The 17,072-nt window shown below is 43.0% G+C and overlaps 1 long non-coding RNA gene across 1 annotated transcript in view; it reads right to left on the bottom strand.

Moving 5' to 3' along the window:
- The window catches only part of LOC309344051, a 97,837-nt gene that overhangs the window by 10,363 nt on the left and 70,402 nt on the right, over positions 1 to 17,072 (bottom strand). The window contains exon 3 of the long non-coding RNA XR_014157581.1: positions 2,769 to 2,868. This is a non-coding gene — a long non-coding RNA (uncharacterized lncRNA). The remainder of the gene's footprint in view (positions 1 to 2,768; positions 2,869 to 17,072) is intronic.

Below are 17,072 nucleotides of genomic sequence, written 5' to 3'. Positions count from 1 at the left end.
CACCTTAAAGACCAACTAAGTTAGTTCTTGGTATGAGCTTTCGTGTGCATGCACACTTCTTCAAAAACACTGAAACAGAAGTCACCAGACCCTTCTATATAGTGAGAAGGTGGGGAGGGGTATTACTCAGAAGGGTGGTGGGAATGGGTGATTGGCAGCCTTCTGAGTAATACCCCTCCCCACCTTCTCACTATATAGAAGGGTCTGGTGACTTCTGTTTCAGTGTATCTGAAGAAGTGTGCATGCACACGAAAGCTCATACCAAGAACTAACTTAGTTGGTCTTTAAGGTGCTACTGGAAGGAATTTTTTATTTTGTTTTGTTTTTCAAATATGGGTAACACTTGCCCTGATGTTAATGCAGTAGCTATTGATGGCCCTGGATAGATAAGTATACTCAACACTGGGACTGCTCTTAGGTGTCACGGGTATGCTGAACTGGTTTTCTAGTCATGCATACTAGTCAACCAATGTTGCATGGAATGTGATGCGAGTATGAGACACCTCTGTCCATCAACTGCTATGGATTTTGAAAACAAGACTGAATTGTTCAAAGTTCTTGTAGAGATTATCTCAAGGAGTATCTACAAAATAATCTTGATTAGCCAGCAATTTCCACCATCTATCATTTTGACATTAGTACTGTCACCCCATACAACCATGAAGAAATGCAATCAAGAATAATGTTCCTCATGTAAGATGCTGCTTTCACTGATAACTGCTTGAGAAAACAGATCAGGACTCTTGAATCTTACACTGAAGCCCTCGCCATTTTATTCTTTTTGCAGATTTCTGTTAAGCTGTGGCTTTGGTCTGGCAAGGCACTTTACACAGAGATGTTTGTGATATTGCTATGAAACTTGATGAGAAGATGACCAAGGCATTGATTCTCTTTCATGAATCCATAGCTTGCGACGCCATGTCATCATTTGCAGGAAGCAGGACCTCACAGCATGGGACACGTAGTCAGTCTTCAGGATTTCAGACACACTCATATTTTCAGTGTTGAAACTCATGGAGTTCAATACATGTTTTTAGGTAGGTTGCACTGATGTACAACTGTGGTAAATATATATCACTGAATGAAGAGATGCAAGTGCTGCTTTTCACATGATAGTTCCATCAAATACATTCAATCCATAAAAGAAATGTTACAATAACATATCATGCATTGCCGTCTACTAGGCTATTCATGTATGGGCATAGCTGTCAACTTTTCCTTTTTCTTGCGAGGAATCCTATTTGGAATAAGGGAATTTCCCTTAAAAAAAGGGAAACGTTGACAGCTATGTGTATGGGGGTGAAAAAATGGTTACTTGCAACCTCTGTCAGCACAGGGGTTATAATTGGAGCAACGGGATGGAAACCACACTGGATTACTCTTTCACAGGTTTAGGATTTTTGCTATGAAGTGATTACTGTGGATGTAAAACAGACTGTTCTGGAAAATGTCCGCATCAGAAGAATGACTTGCAATGAAGACATCTGTGGTCATGTACATGTCAATGTCACTGATGAAATTTTGGTATGCAGTGCACTCATGCGAATACACCCTCAAAGCATAAAGCACCAAAAGAACACGTTATTATTCTACATCTTATTACATCTGAAAGGCTGGTATTACATCGGAATAACTTCATTTATAAATTTTACATGTTTTTAGATGCTCCTAATGTCTTTATATTATTATAAAACGTGTGTTTTTTTGGTAGTTTGTTGTTTGCCGCCCTGGGGCTCTTTTGGGAATATTATATATTGCATTTTTGCAGTTTCCATCACCGAAGCAGCCATTTTGGGAAAAGGCCACTGCTGCCCAGCAAGGCTGAAACTGGGTTGCTCCTAAATATTATTTTGATCAGTTAGGAAACCATGCATTTGAACTATTTTTGTTTGTTTAAAGGTAAAGGGACCCGTGACCATTATATCCAGTCGTGACCCAGCTCTGGGGTTGTGGTGCTCATCTCGCTTTACTGGCCGAGGGAGCCAGCGTACAGCTTCCGGGTCATGTGGCCAGCATGACTAAGCTGCTTTTGGCAAACCAGAGCAGCACACGGAAACGCCGTTTATCTTCCTGCCGGAGCGGTACCTATTTATCTACTTGCACTTTGACGTCCTTTCAAACTGCTAGGTTGGCAGGAGCTGGGACCGAGCAACGGGAGCTCACCCCGTCGCGGGGATTCGAACTGCCGACCTTCTGATTGGCAAGACCTAGGCTCTGTGGTTTAACCCACAGCGCCACCCGTGTCCCTTTTTGTTTGTTTCTTTGTTTCTATTACAATGTGTAAGACTCTACCAGTTGCTGGGAATCACAGGTGAGGAGAGTGATGTTCAGCTCATGTCCTGCTTCTGTATTTCCCATGAGCATCTGGTTGGCTTCCATGAGAAGAAGATGCTGGACTCAAAGGGCCACTGGCCTGATCCAGCAGTGCTTTTCTTATATTTATATTCTTGCACACAAAAAACCCAACAACATTAACATCTGCACTACTACAACTGGTTTCAAAATTTCCATTCACTCAGTTACACATCCCTTTTTCAAGAATGGTGTCTATTCTGTTCTACATATCAGATTGGTTTGTCGTTGGTTGCGATGAAAAATCCAGGTATCAGATATTTGGAAGGTTTTGACAAAGTGAATGGCCATAGGCAAACGTAGGAATAGGTAGAGAAGTAAAAGAGAATGGAAAGTGTTTTGCAAGCCCATTTGTTTTTCATTCAGCTGACATCAGTCTACACCAACCTCACCTTTAGTGGCAGGTAGAGACGTACCTCACATTTTCTTTATTTCATATTTGCCATTTTTCCTGGTTTCAACTTCATGCTGTCTTAAAGATTCTCTTGCACTGCACATTCATCATATTGCTGCAATCTGAGAAAATAAATGCAACTTGTTATATCAGCAACCAAAGGACCAAATTATTACACCTGCCATTTCCTAATTTGCAAACAGTGTAGGATTTTCCAAATAAAATCTTTTGTAAGAAATTTTGTTATCCGAATATAATATGTAATATTCTGCAGGGAAGACCATAAGTAGGAAGATGGTGCTTTTCAATATGAAATACCACTGTATTAAACTGGGTAGATACCATGACCCCAGTACATTTCCGAGCACAATTCAAAGTGTTGGTGCTGACCTTTAAAGCCCTAAACGGCCTCAGTCCTGTATATCTGAAGGAACTTCTCCATCCCCATCATCCAGCCTGGACACTGAGGTTCAGCTCCGAGGGCCTTCTGCCAGTTCCCCCTTGTGAGAAATGAAGCTACAGGGAAGCAGAGGGCCTTCTCGATAGTGGCATCCACCTTATGGAATGCTTTCCCATCAGATGTTAAGAAGATAAATAACAATTTGACTTTTATAAGGCATCTGAAGGCAGCTCTGTACAGGGAAGTTTTGAATAGTTAATGTTTCATTGTGCTTTTAATCTTTTATTGGGAGCTGTCCAGATTGGCATATTATTATTATTATTATTATTATTATTATTATTATTAGTTGTTGTTGTTGTTGTTTTGTTGTTAAGCAATAAATAAAATGTGTAGAAGAGCAGTGCAATTTAGTAACATTAACTCTTTATGTTGTTACCACCATTAATTTAAAAAAAAAATCTGAATTCTGAAGGAAGCTGGCAGATGTGCACCAGATGTGAAAGTGCTTGACATGAATATGCACTGATCAAGTAGGATCAGCAAATCAGTGTGCATGTTCATCGTTTCCTACTGCCGGGGAGCCTATTATTGACCCAAAAGATTATTCTGGTGGCACTTGAAGTACCGTATGTTTACTTGCTCTCTGAAAATGGAGTGCACTGTTGAAATAAAGCTCTCCAACTAATAATGTATGTGTGCATGGCAATCCTACAGAGATGGGATGCTGGTGATCCATGCTGATTTCAGAACAAGCACATGTGTGGGGGCTACTGCTAACTGACCTGCCTGAGGAAGTGCAGAGATTGCAAACAGAACAAGATTATCCACAGAGATTCCACAGGGTCTGGCTGATCTAATCTTGCTTCCCGGAGAAATTTTCTGTAACGAGCAACTCCAAATGGGCAGTACAGTATATAAATAATGATTATCCTCTTATCTCTTCTAGGTCACAAGCTCCAATGCATGCACAGAAGTTTATTGGTTGCAACATCTTTCACGTTAATTTCAGCAGAGTGTGCTACACAGACATGCGAGAGCACACATGCCTCTCTAGCTTAATTCATTAAACAATATACGTATTCTGCCTTTTATCCCAGGGTAGGATATGGAGCATAAATAATAAAACACACAACAGTAAAATAATAAAATAAACTGTTTAAAAAGCAAACAGATGTGTCTAAAAACAACAGAGAATGGCCTTAATATTGACAATCCCACAATCTCTACATTGTGACCGCTTTACTTCAGTACCGTACTTTTCGGACCATAACACGCAGTTTTCCCTCCCTAAAAGATAAAGGGAAATGTGTGTGCGTGTTATGGAGCGAATGCAGGCGGGAGGAGCCGCTCTTGCTGCCTTTTCGGCAGCCTCTCCTCTCCTCCTCCGTCGCTGGGAGGGAAGCCGGCACAGCTGAGCACAGCCTGTCTGCCTGCTTGCTGGCTTGTCTACTCTATGGCTTTTCGGCAGCCTCTCCTCTCCTCCTCCGTCGCTGGGAGGGAAGCCGGCACAGCTGAGCACAGCCTGTCTGCCTGCTTGCTGGCTTGTCTACTCTATGGCTTTTCGGCAGCCTCTCCTCTCCTCCTCCGTCGCTGGGAGGGAAGCCGGCACAGCTGAGCACAGCCTGTCTGCCTGCTTGCTGGCTTGTCTACTCTATGGCTTTTCGGCAGCCTCTCCTCTCCTCCTCCGTCGCTGGGAGGGAAGCCGGCACAGCTGAGCACAGCCTGTCTGCCTGCTTGCTGGCTTGTCTACTCTATGGCTTTTCGGCAGCCTCTCCTCTCCTCCTCCGTCGCTGGGAGGGAAGCCGGCACAGCTGAGCACAGCCTGTCTGCCTGCTTGCTGGCTTGTCTACTCTATGGCTTTTCGGCAGCCTCTCCTCTCCTCCTCCGTCGCTGGGAGGGAAGCCGGCAACAGCTGAGCGCATTCAGATTCTCAGTGTCTGCCTGCTCTATGGTTCTCCCTTACACACATGTAAGCGGCTCTGCTTTCTTTACAATGAGCTGGAAGGAGGGACAAAGAGGGCATCCCCTTCCGTCCATCCCCCAGCACCTCACCGGTAAATTCAAACAAAGCGGCTTACAAGGCTCGTGTCCCTGTGTCTCCTCCTCCTCTTTTTGCTCCCGTTCGAGGCAAGGCAGCTGCACAAATGTGAGTTCCCCCTCTCTCTTCCTTCCCTCCCTCCCTTCCTCTTCCAACTTAAAACAATATTGGGGGGCAGCCAGGTAAGCCCCACCTCACATACCACAATGGGGGGTGGGGGATGACTCCCTCAAATATTTAATGGGGTGAAAACATAATGGCACTTGGTGAAGGAGGAAATCGTTGCACAGTCATTCAAAAAATGTGGCATTAGCAATGGTTTGGATGCAAAAGAAGATGAGATTTTATATGAAGATGGCGAAGAAAGTGATGCCAGTGATTGTGAGCAGCTGAACTTCATAGATTCTGACTCTAGCACTGATGAGTTCTTGGGGTTCACAGAAGACTAGAAGAGTACTCGAACCTAAAATTCTCTCTTCATTTGTTAATGACAGTGATGATGGTTCTTAATGCCACTGTTGACTGCTGTTCACTTTACATGGTTGTAATATGATTCTGATATACCGGTTGTTTATTAAATAGTTTAGTACAACATTTGATTCAGAATATTTTTTTTCCTGTTTTCCTCCTCTAAAAACTATGTGCGTGTTATGGTCAGGTGCGTGTTATAGAGCGAAAAATACGGTATGTGCCAACAGGACACACATTTGGGTTTACAAAAAGTTAAGCACCAACGTCAAACCAAAAAGTAATGGGTTACTTAAAACATACTTTCTCCTCACTTCTGGACTGCAAGATCTCCACTGTTTTGCTAATGGAACAATCTCTTATTTCTAGAAGAGAGGTACCTAGTTTGGTTTTATAAATCGTAATGCCTTCATCTGTTCTGTAAATCAACCACAAAGGAGTACAACTGCTTTCCTCATTATTATCCCCGAAGCAAATATTCTCATCCTGACTTCATGTTTAGGTTCGGATGATTTAACTAATATCTTGGCAATCCCATTTTCTAGACAGTGGGAACTGGAATCAGATTCTGGGAAAGGGTGAGTAGGCGAAGACACAGGAGCAACCTAGCAGAAATAATACTGTAGGAAACAGGATGGAGACGTGAAAATCAGCACACAAGAAACTTAAGGCACCACACAGTGTCCTGTGTGCAGTTTCCCATGCACGTTAATTTCCTTTTGTGAGGATTTTCTTTTTTCCTTTTTCGGCTAACAGTTGTCCTGATTTGCCTTGGAAAGGCATTTGTTTTCTTTTTTTTCATTGTATGTGGGAGAGAATATACAGAGAGCTCCTTTTTAAGTTGAGACGAGACTGCTGTACCTCAAATTTCCTGGATGAGTTTGCACAAGGCTGTTAAATGGATTTCCAAAGTCTGTTTTCTCCTTCTATACAGTCATGGCCAGGGTAAACTTGGCCTTATTTAGTGCAATAAGAAATATATCTATACATGTGTGTATAGATACAGGATGCAATTTCCCCTTTCCACTAGCAAAACAAAGCATTTGCAAATCAGCTTAGTGGGGACATTTCCCTGGGTTAAAAAAACCTGCTCAAGGAGCAGAGACTGCATATTACTGATCATCTGTTCAGGAGCTGCCCTCTTCTCTCTCTTTCCTTCCCCCTGAACAGATGATTGGTAGTACAGAACACAATCTAATCCAACTTCTTCATCAGGCTTTCTTTCCCACCCTCCACCCCAAGGGAAATGAATGCACTCATCTTCCTATCAGATCAGAACAAATGGCAGCATCAAGGAAGTTCAAAATATGACTATTGCAATTCTATCATGCAAAAGAAACATATGATGCAGCTTTGACGATGTGTGGAGAATTATTGCGATTTCAGCTAAATCTGTTGACCTGTCAAATGTTCAGCAAATAGCTATTATATGAGTTAATGTTTATATTCAGCTTGCATTCTTTTGATGAAGAAGTTTATGTTTGGGCAGAATTGGGTTTTGGCTGGAGACGTTCTCAGAGCTGCACCATTATTGCCTTCAATAAGCAGGAAGTGACCTCAGCACAGCAGCCTTTTAGAGATTCTGTTAAGGAAACTGCTAGCTGAACTCAACCCAATGCATGCAAAACAAACAACAACAACAACAACAAAAGGGCTATGCACCACATCCCTAGAAGCGGTACTGTTGTGAGGCAATTCAAGTTCGTTAGAGCCACCCCATTGTTTCACGGGGTAAGAGGGTGACATGAGTGGGCATGTTAGTAGCTCTCATCCTAAATGCTTTCTAATTCAGAGAGTGAAAAGAGAGACGCTAAGGAACCCTATAGCATTTTCTAATGACAGTGCTTTTTTCTGGAGGGACGCAGGGGTACGCATACCCCTAAAGATTTTGTGAATCTAAGTTTGGCCTCATTGAGTGGCAGTATTTCAATATGAGTAGGAAAATGAGAGTAGCCCTAAATATTTATTTATTTATTTTTAGAAAAAAGCACTGGTACAGGATGCAATACTCCTCCTGCTTATGTTGACATGGGAAACCCTATTGCATGACACATTCTGCACACCATGCCCAATTTCATCAACTGATGGCAGCTTAGGATGCACAGAATCCCCACACCCAGAAGGCCCCATTGCAGGGCTTTCTGTAGGAACAGCAAATAAACTGTATTGTGCTTTGGTGGTGGTGGTGGGGTACTTCCAAAAGATATGCAGCCTTATGCTTTTCAGTCCCCTCTTTAGCCTGCTGAAACCCTTGCTTTGTCAGGCTGTGCACAGGACTGCAACCACCCCACTCCAGTCCTCCCAGTTCTGTGGTTCAGCAACTGCATTCAGCTCTTGTACTCTGTTGAATGTTCTAATCTGAGCTCTGAGCTGCCTCCACCCCCATCCATACCTTCTTCAATGGAAAGTGTGGAAAGTGGTCACTGGACCATGGATCTCTGTTGAAAATAGAGGTGTGTTTTTTTATGGAGACTCAAATGGGATGGCACAGCTAGATGTTAGTTAACATTTGTTTTAAATTCATCTTAGTGCTACAGCACCATGTAAACTCGTTTCTTGCCTTTTTGCTGCCTTTTCCATTCATTTCCTCTGCAGACTTCTAAAACCTCAAGTCCATTGGCAAATCTGTTCCCAAAACTAATTTCTGAATGAAAGACTGAGTTCCAGAGCTACTGCAAGTGTAGTGGTTCTGAGGTTTGTGCATGTCTGGGTGCACACCTGTTTGTAAACAGGTGCATCTTCAAAAGCCAGCGGAGAGCCAATACAGATTGAAAACTTTTTAAAAAGCTTCCCAGCTAGTGATTTGACCTGCAATCACCACCCACTGGTGCAGGGGAAAGGGCTGTGGCTCAGGGATAGAGCACATGCTTTGCTATACAAAGGTTTGATGTCCCTACCAGTTTCCTCAAATATATTATTCTTACATGATGATGGCTTGGCTTGGATGTCTGAATTAATGTTTTAGTTTGGACCCAAAGATATTTGACAACAATATTTGTAGTTTTCTTTTTAAACGCTAATAAAACTACACGGTCAGAAAACACAGGCTTCTGATCGTTATGGATAATTAAAGAGAAATGTAATGAAGAAACAGGAATCAGGTGCGCACATGTACACATTTTGTGTGCAATTCCCCAGCCCAAACAGAACATAGGAATCTGCATTATGCGGAGCCAGGGCACTGTTCCACCATCTACCTGGGTGGCAGCAAATCTCCATGGTTGCTCCATGGTCAGGCAGGAGACATACCAGGAGATGCCTGGGATTGAGTCTGGGACCTTCTGTGCCCAAATCAGTTGCTCTACAACTGAACTAGAGCCTTTCCCCAGCCAGAGCTGTGCATACATAGCCTCCTTCAGACTGATGGAGTTTAGGATGGGGAGATGGAGGCTGACTTACTCTCCCTCCTGTACCCTGCCAAACAACTGATTAGTGCTGTTGCTGAGTATCTGGCTGGAACAACCTGTATCCAGCCTTTGTCGCTGTGCACGCATGGAGCTGAAACAGGGCCAGGCCGAGGAAGGCATTTCCCACAGCATGTTTCTTGCCCAAGGACTGGATATATAATACCTAATGAACCAGGAACTAAAAAGCACTGTCTGGAAAGTATTACAGTAAAAGCAGTGAGATACATCACATGGGTATGTCTAATGGGTTTCTGTTGAAAGTTAGCTCTTTCCATAACCCTGCTGATTTACTGCTGTTCTCTAAGACTACACTGGAAGGTGAAAAAAGCCTATCTAAGCATTTCCAAGCACATGGAAAAATTACTGTAGGGTGGTTTGGGTGTTTTTTTTACCTAGGCAACTAATTAGCCCCGAAAGCTACTTAGTGCTGCTTTGGACAAAAGAAACATCCCCAGCATTTTCATTTATGTTTTGGAAAATGACCTGAGGGTGTATCTGAAAGCGCAAATGGTTTTCCTGCTGTTGTCTTAGCATACTCCTTGTTTTGTTTTTGTTTTTATTTTAAAAGGTGATATTTACCAGTGGTAGGCTTTCTATACTGACTGGGTATCGTGGAAAAGGAAGGTTCTTCTTCTGCTTCCCCCTAATGGAATAATACCAACTAGCACTTCCTGAAGTCTTGAAGTTTCCAGATTAGGTAGACCAGGGCATGCTGCTGGACTCCTGGCTCTTATCATCCATCGGCTACGCTGACTGGGGCTGATGGGTGTTGGAGTCTAGCAACACCTGGAGGTCCACAGCCAGGTTCACTACCCCTGGTGTAGTAGAAGGCACTGCTCCTGTCCTTAGGTGATTGTGCTATGCAGACAAGGTGATTTTCTCCTCCTGTTAGTGGTTCTGCCTTTGTACTGCGACACTGTGGAATCTCTCCTCCCCATGAATGGGAATCCTGTCTCATCACCTTCCAATGCCTTATCAGTAGGGATGGGGGAGAAATTTGGTTCATCTGACATCTAAAGGCAAGCCTATCAAATTCACATGTCTGGGAACAATGTATATATAGTTGTCTCTTTCCATTAAAACAAATAGCCCTTGGTAGCATGGTAAAGCCTAATGGAGACTTGAGCCACAAGCTCTCACTGCTGCTAGTTAAGTGTGGGTCAGGGATAGAATCAGCACTGGCAACCAGCTCTTATGGCTGGGAACACAAATGAACTCATGCTAAGTTGTGACTGAACTCTGGAGATGCCTGGGCTTGACTTGGCATGGGCTTGGGGAGGGGCAGAAGTCTGTATTTCAAGTCCTACCCATTCCAGCTGGAGACTCGGACATCACCCCTCCTCTCCTCGCAATTATTTTCTTCCCCTGCCACTGCTCTTGCTGTCATAATATGGCTGCGGAGCTTCTCATTAGGCACTTTTAGCAATTGCATTGAGCCTGATTGGCTATGTGCAGCCAGTGATGTGATTGGACTGACTGTGTTTTTTTAGCATCAGACTGAATCCTTTATGGTTCTATGAGATTATCAGAACAGTATGTCTGGAAGCTATATGTATTCGGATATGCTATTTGGCAGAGTTCTGGTTATGAAATAATCTTTCTCTTGGCAAAGGAAAATGCTGGTGATCTTCTGCTATACTGAAACACTTTGTTGAGGGGAATTATGGACCTTGATTGCCAACAGATGTAATCTTGTCAAACTAGGACAGGGAGAAAAATATGCCTCAAGGTGAAAACCCTGTCTGTAGAGAGATGTCAAAGCTGTCACCTGTCCATCCAAACCTTTCTTAGCACCTCTGTCTTTGAGAAATGAAGCAAGCTCCTTTCAACTGGGCATGTTGCCATTGCAACAGATGGTTACAAGTATAGGCAGCCAAGAGACCATGCTTGTGTTTGTAGCACAAACTGGAGAGGGGAACATCTTAATATGACAGCTAGCGAGAAAAAAGGAAGCATAGTGGATGGAAAGATTTTGAGTTCTGTTTAATTGGATTTTTTAAATTCTGATGAAGTACATTTGCATAAGCACATAAGAAACCTGAGACAAACTTGGAAGGTATTTTTTGTCTTGCTCTTTAGGAAAGATGGGAGTAAATATGGAACAGAATCTAAATTGAGGCTTCAGTCCTGTGCCAACTTACCTGGGAGTAAGCACCATTGAGTGGCACTTACTTCTGAGTAGACATGGTTAGAACTGTGCTGCCATGCTTCAAATATTGCTCAGCAACTTTGGACAGGTCACATACCTATTTTTTTAAAAAAATCACTGTCCAGCCAGAGGAAAATGAACATTAAACAATTATCTTGAGGATGTAGACATCTGTACAGTGTAGTAAGTTTACCGTGATCACGAGAGGGTGATATTTTATTGGCAAAGAACTCTTTAGTCAAGTCTCACACATGTTTACTGAGAAGTAAGCATTGCTTTACTCAGTGGCGTTTACTCTCTATGTTTCTTGACTTGAAATGGAACAATAACTCATTTTAGTGTGTGTGTGTGTGTATACTCTCCCTCCAAGAATTTTACTAGTCTTATCCGAACTCATTTTGGCTTCAAAATCCCTTTGTTCTTCACCCGAGTATGTATTTCCAAGTTTGCTTTTAGGCCAGTTGGTGAGCAGGCCAAAATTCCTACTCAGCCCTGAAGCAACTGGTTAATTTTATCCTAAATCTGAGTGAGGGTGGAGTGGGCTTAAAGAATAGACTCCCTTCAAGTTTTGCCTCTGCATGTATGAATGCAGCAGCACACATCCATCTGCTAGCACCACGTACATTGCCTGCTTCTCCTGACCTGGGTACAACATTGCTTTTGCCTTGAACCCTTATGGTCTGTTGGCAAATGAATTAACCATTGCAATGATACTGCTTATTTTAGAAAAACAAAGCAAAACATGTACATGGCAAGTACAAAAGCTACTTTGGAAATAATTTGGTTTCCCCTTAATAGCCATCACATGATTCACTACCTAGGTAGGAACCCAGTGGTTATTCCAAAAATCCCTTTCAATTATCATACTGATGTATTTATTTCATTTTGGGTGGTTGTTAAGTTGTATAGACAGTTTGATTCTGTAAGAGAAAGATAAACTTTAGCTGTCAAAACCTTGTTTACATATGATCAGGCACAAGGAACGAAAGGGCACCGTCTCACAGATTCCTATAATTTAATTAATGAAGAGAAATGAACCTTGCTTAAGATATAGTTTCCTTCAAAGGCAGTACAGACCCAAATATCAGACTGAAGAAATGGAAATAGGCAATGCACTCATTTCCTGTTTTGAAGTTGGGTTTAAAAATAAAAACTGAATTTTTGCTTTGGCCAGTCATTTTCAATCTATTTTGTACCTAAAACCTGCATTGGTTGTAGGGATTGTGAACCACTTGCACAGCTAGCCTTGAGCATTCATGTTGCATCAGATTTGTGTTGTCAAACTGCAATAGCATGCACGTGCTTGTGACCAAGCAAACCGAAGACATCTTCATTGCAACTTTTGAAGGGAAGGGTCTATTGTGGGGAGAGGCTGCTGCTTCTCAGTGGTACATCATCTGCTTTGCATTCAGAATGTCCCAGGTTCTACCCCACATCTTCAGGTAGCACTGGGAATGCACAGTCTGAAACCTGGATAGCAGCTTCCAATCAACGTAGATAATACCGCATGCCTCTTGCTCAGTCTAAGACAGCTCTCTGTCTTCCTATGTTTTAGTCCCTCAACCCAAATCTGAATATCCACAAGCCACAATAAAATCCAAATATCACAAGCGAGGCCAATTCCCCCCTGGTCTCCCCAGTTTACAAACCACATTTTACTTTAATAATGCTGAGGGTCAGCAGGTAGGTGATACAATCTGCTTCAGGAAACAGTTGGCTGGGGAAAGCGAGCAGATAAAAGCAGGATGTGTTTGAATAGTGCAGCAATACTTTTACAAGCATTGGCCCTTGTTATTTGGGGGTGGGGAGGGGCTTTGCTGCAGGCAGCAGAATGCCTTGGGCCAGCAATAATAGCACCCAAACACACATTCCAGTCAAAAGCCTGTTTCTCATTTTCTTGTTCTTGGAAGGGGGTATGTGAGAGTTAGCTGCACATGATGGATGTTAGTCACTTGGCTGAAGGTATTATTGGGATGTGCTCAAAGAAGATATCAGAGCCAGTAGGAAACTGCACGGATTAACACTTATCTGATCTTTCCATTGCTTCAAAGTTTCTGGGACATCTTGCTGTCAGACCCTACTTAGAAGCAATATGCTTCTGAATACCAAGGATCTTAAATATAGACTTTTGAAAATGAGCATTGCTCTGAGCTCCACTTGCAGGTGTGATCCCCCCCCCCCCCGTTTGTGTTAGTTAGTGCCAAAAAAATTAGTGAATGTGACATTCACATGTGAATTTTGATTATGCCAGATGAATTTCACTGTGTCCAACACTAGATATGTTTCCCCACATTTGGGACATACACCAGTAATTTCTGATAATCCCATTTAAATGATGATGATTTATTAAATTTGTATATTGCTCTTCATCCGCAGATCTCAGGGCGGTCAGCAAAATAAAACTACAATATACATAGTAAAAGTAAGACCAACAAACCAATAACCCCAACCTCCCCACACAACACATTTAAAATGACTGTCACTATTCACTGACATACCTCTGAGTTTTCAGGCATTCACAAAATTCGATACGAATATAGACATTCATGAACTGTCAATATTAGAATCATAGAACCACAAATGTGTTCAGTTAGAAGGGACCATAGGGGTCATCTAGTCCAATGTTTCCTAACCTTGGATCTCCAGCTGTTTTTGGACTACAACTCCCATCATCCCTATCAAGACCAGTGGTCACGGATTATGAGAATTGTAGTCTGAAAACAACTGGAGACCAAAACTTGGGAAACACTGAGTCCAACCCCCTGCAATGCAGGAATCTCAACTTACTCATTGTAATGTATATGATGTTATCTTACCTGTGACATTCAAGACTGATTTACACAGCCTTTTGGTTATCTGGATAGAGGACAGACAGGGTTGTGTGATTGTGTGTAGAAAACTAGCATATTTTACAAAGTCAATATTTACATTCCACTGACTTTTGCCTCTTGCCCCACCTGCCACTGGAAAACGGCCCTTGCAAAGTTACCCAGGAGCGAATGTGGCCCTCAAGCTGGAAAAAGTGCTAAGCCCCTGATCTACAGGAAGACTGAATCCCCTTTTCACATGGCGGTGATTCCTATGCGGGCATTACATCATGTTTGAAGATACCCTATCAGTGTTTCTCAGACTTGGAATCCCCCCCCAGCTGTTGTTGGACTACAACTCCCATCATCCCTGACCACTGGTCCTGCGAGCAAGTGATGATGGGAGTTGTAGTCCAACAACAGCTGGGGGCCCAAGTTTGAAAAAACTGTGAGCGGAGAAATACTTCTTAGTTATAATTACAGCAGGCAACCAACAGTGTATCTAGCAGAAGCACTTGCTTTTAAATAATACTCTCCCCATTTTCTTAATCTCATTATCCAATTTCTGAAAACGCAATTCAAGACAAAACCTCTTGTCTTGGGAGTTCAATAGGATCCTAAAGGCTTTACATTAGCTGCGTAATGCCTGGCTCCTTTCAGAGTTGCCTTGTCGTGGTGAATAGAAAAGCAGGCTGCCATTCAGCAGGCAGAAAGCGTTGCCTCATTGTGTAAATAATCATCATTCTGGCACACAGGAGAATGGCTGTCACAGAAGTCTAGTTAGGAACTCTCTCTCCCCCCCCCCCCCATTCTGTTTGTTCACGGACCATTTTTATATCTTCTTCAGTTTGAAGTGGCATCTCCCAGGTGACGTGGATGAGAGCCAAGCTGAGTGACTAGCTCTCAGGAATATGCATGGTCCTACTCATCCAGAGAAATCGGGGCACGGATGCTTGCCTGCACAAGAAAAGGTCTTGGCTGTGACATGTCACTTCAGGGGCCCCTGGTAAACAGCTTTCATTTCGTTTTCTTGCCTAGGAACACCTGCATTGTTTCTTTAAGATTCAAGTAACAAACAAACAAACCCCAGTTCAGTGAGGCATCATAAAATCATAGAACTGTAGAGTTGAAAGGGACCCCGAGTTTTATTTAGCCCAACCCCTGCATTGCAGGAATCTCAACTAAAGCATCCATCCAACCTCTTGTTTATCATCCTTCTTCTGCATACATATCCTCAGCAATTCCATTTGATCCATTTCCATGTTTCCGGATAGCCACTTCTGACCTCAGGAGGAGGTGGTGTTGTGGGCTTCATGCCCCCAACATGCGCGCGGAGGCTGGCTCCCAGCCCTGCGCGATCAGGGGAATCCTCTGCCAATTGGCTGGCTCAGGGGTGTGTGGCTTGCAGCATTTAAGACAAGCGCGGCAGAGGAGCTTCCTCTTTGCCGCTGATCAGCCGGGGAATTTCCCACCCAACCACCCTTCAAGGTTTCTACTTTGACCTTGCTATGGACTTGGGTTGGTTGCCGTTAAGGGGCCTGGTAGGAATTTTCCACTTGGCAAATTGGCACCAGCCATTTGGTTTTTTCGCCTACCTCGTAGCAAATCGTCACAACTTCCTCGGTTTGGCGGTTAGGCATTGGATGGGGTATTGTTATGTAGATGAATGGGGGGAGGAGCGCCATCACCTCCCCCAGTTACTGAAGGGTAGTCCGGTAAAGGATTTCGGGGCGCATGGCCCCGTCCGAAGCCTTTGGAGGTCAGGGCCCAAGGCACACCCCCAAGCGGTGACCCCGGGGGAGTTCCTAGTTGATGTGCATCAGTAGGACTCCCCCTGTTGGTGTTAACCCTTGCCGGCCTTCAGGCAGACAGACTGAAGCCGGATAGTTTATTAGCACCAATGTCTAAGCCAATACCGCTCATCACCTCTAACCAATAAAGTTGTGGCCAATTTTAGCCCATTAACCTAAATAATGGTGTCTTGTGTCTTTATTTCTACTGGTGGGAGGCGGGAACTCACCGCGCAAATCCTCCTTCTCATACACACCTTCCTACAATTCCTTTAATTCCTTTGCACATTATTATTTGCCTTCAGCTGCTGGGTCAATGACCCCTACTGGATCACAGCCTGATCTAAGGCAGGTAGCATTACTACCATACAAATAAGAGATTAAAAAAATCAAATAAGAAATAGGTCCCCAAATGCATGTTTGGGTCACGAAAGGTTGAGGACTACTGTATTAGGTAAATTGCTACATCATTTGTTCAAGCAGCAGAGCTCATTAACAAGTAACATATCTAGCCTTGTTATGTGCTTGTCATTAACACCTCAAGCTTTTTATATGCCTACAAACTTAGATAATCCATCATTCCATTTCCAAAGAGAACTTGCTTCCTGGGAGCATTTTGGAGCAACAACAGCACACAGCCACAGTGGAGGTATTAACTGTTCTAAGCAACTGTAAAACATTTAAGTAAGAAAGAGGCAGCCTTTGCACTGCCTCATAAGTACAGTACAGATCTATGCACAGATTGGTTTGTTGATTATTTGGCTTATTCCACAGATCTATATCAATCTGCATCAAGCTCAGTGTTGATGTTTTCAGTAACCGCCTTTGAGTATGTGAATTTTCTTTTGGACTGTGTATATTTTTCAAGAAATTCTATTATTAAAGAAATACTTCTCACAGTTTGGAGTGCCTGCATGTTTATGTAGTTTAGAGATGACTATTTACCAAGTGGTATTTTCTCACAGTGTAATAACTTGGTAAACCAATCTGCAATAACTGTAAAACAGAGGAGAATTACACCACACCCACCCAATTGATGCAAATTCTGGAGAGACAGGAGGAGTGAAATTCTCCTCATAATAGATAGGCTTGGTTATGTGCACTCTCTCATAATCTACCTCTTGGTAAGTGGTGTATGTTTTCACCCTTCAAAATGAAGGTAAAATCCGCCTTCCCACAGTGTGTGTGTACCTGTATTTCTAATGGTGGCTATTTTAAATGTTCCAGTAGATTCTCATGGGTACTGAAAAGTATCTTCAGTTGCATA

Source organism: Podarcis erhardii, assembly GCF_964252035.2.
Source record: "Podarcis erhardii genome assembly, chromosome: 6".
NCBI classification, from domain to species: Eukaryota; Metazoa; Chordata; class Lepidosauria; order Squamata; family Lacertidae; genus Podarcis; species Podarcis erhardii.
This window is presented reverse-complemented; position numbering and strand designations above follow the sequence as displayed.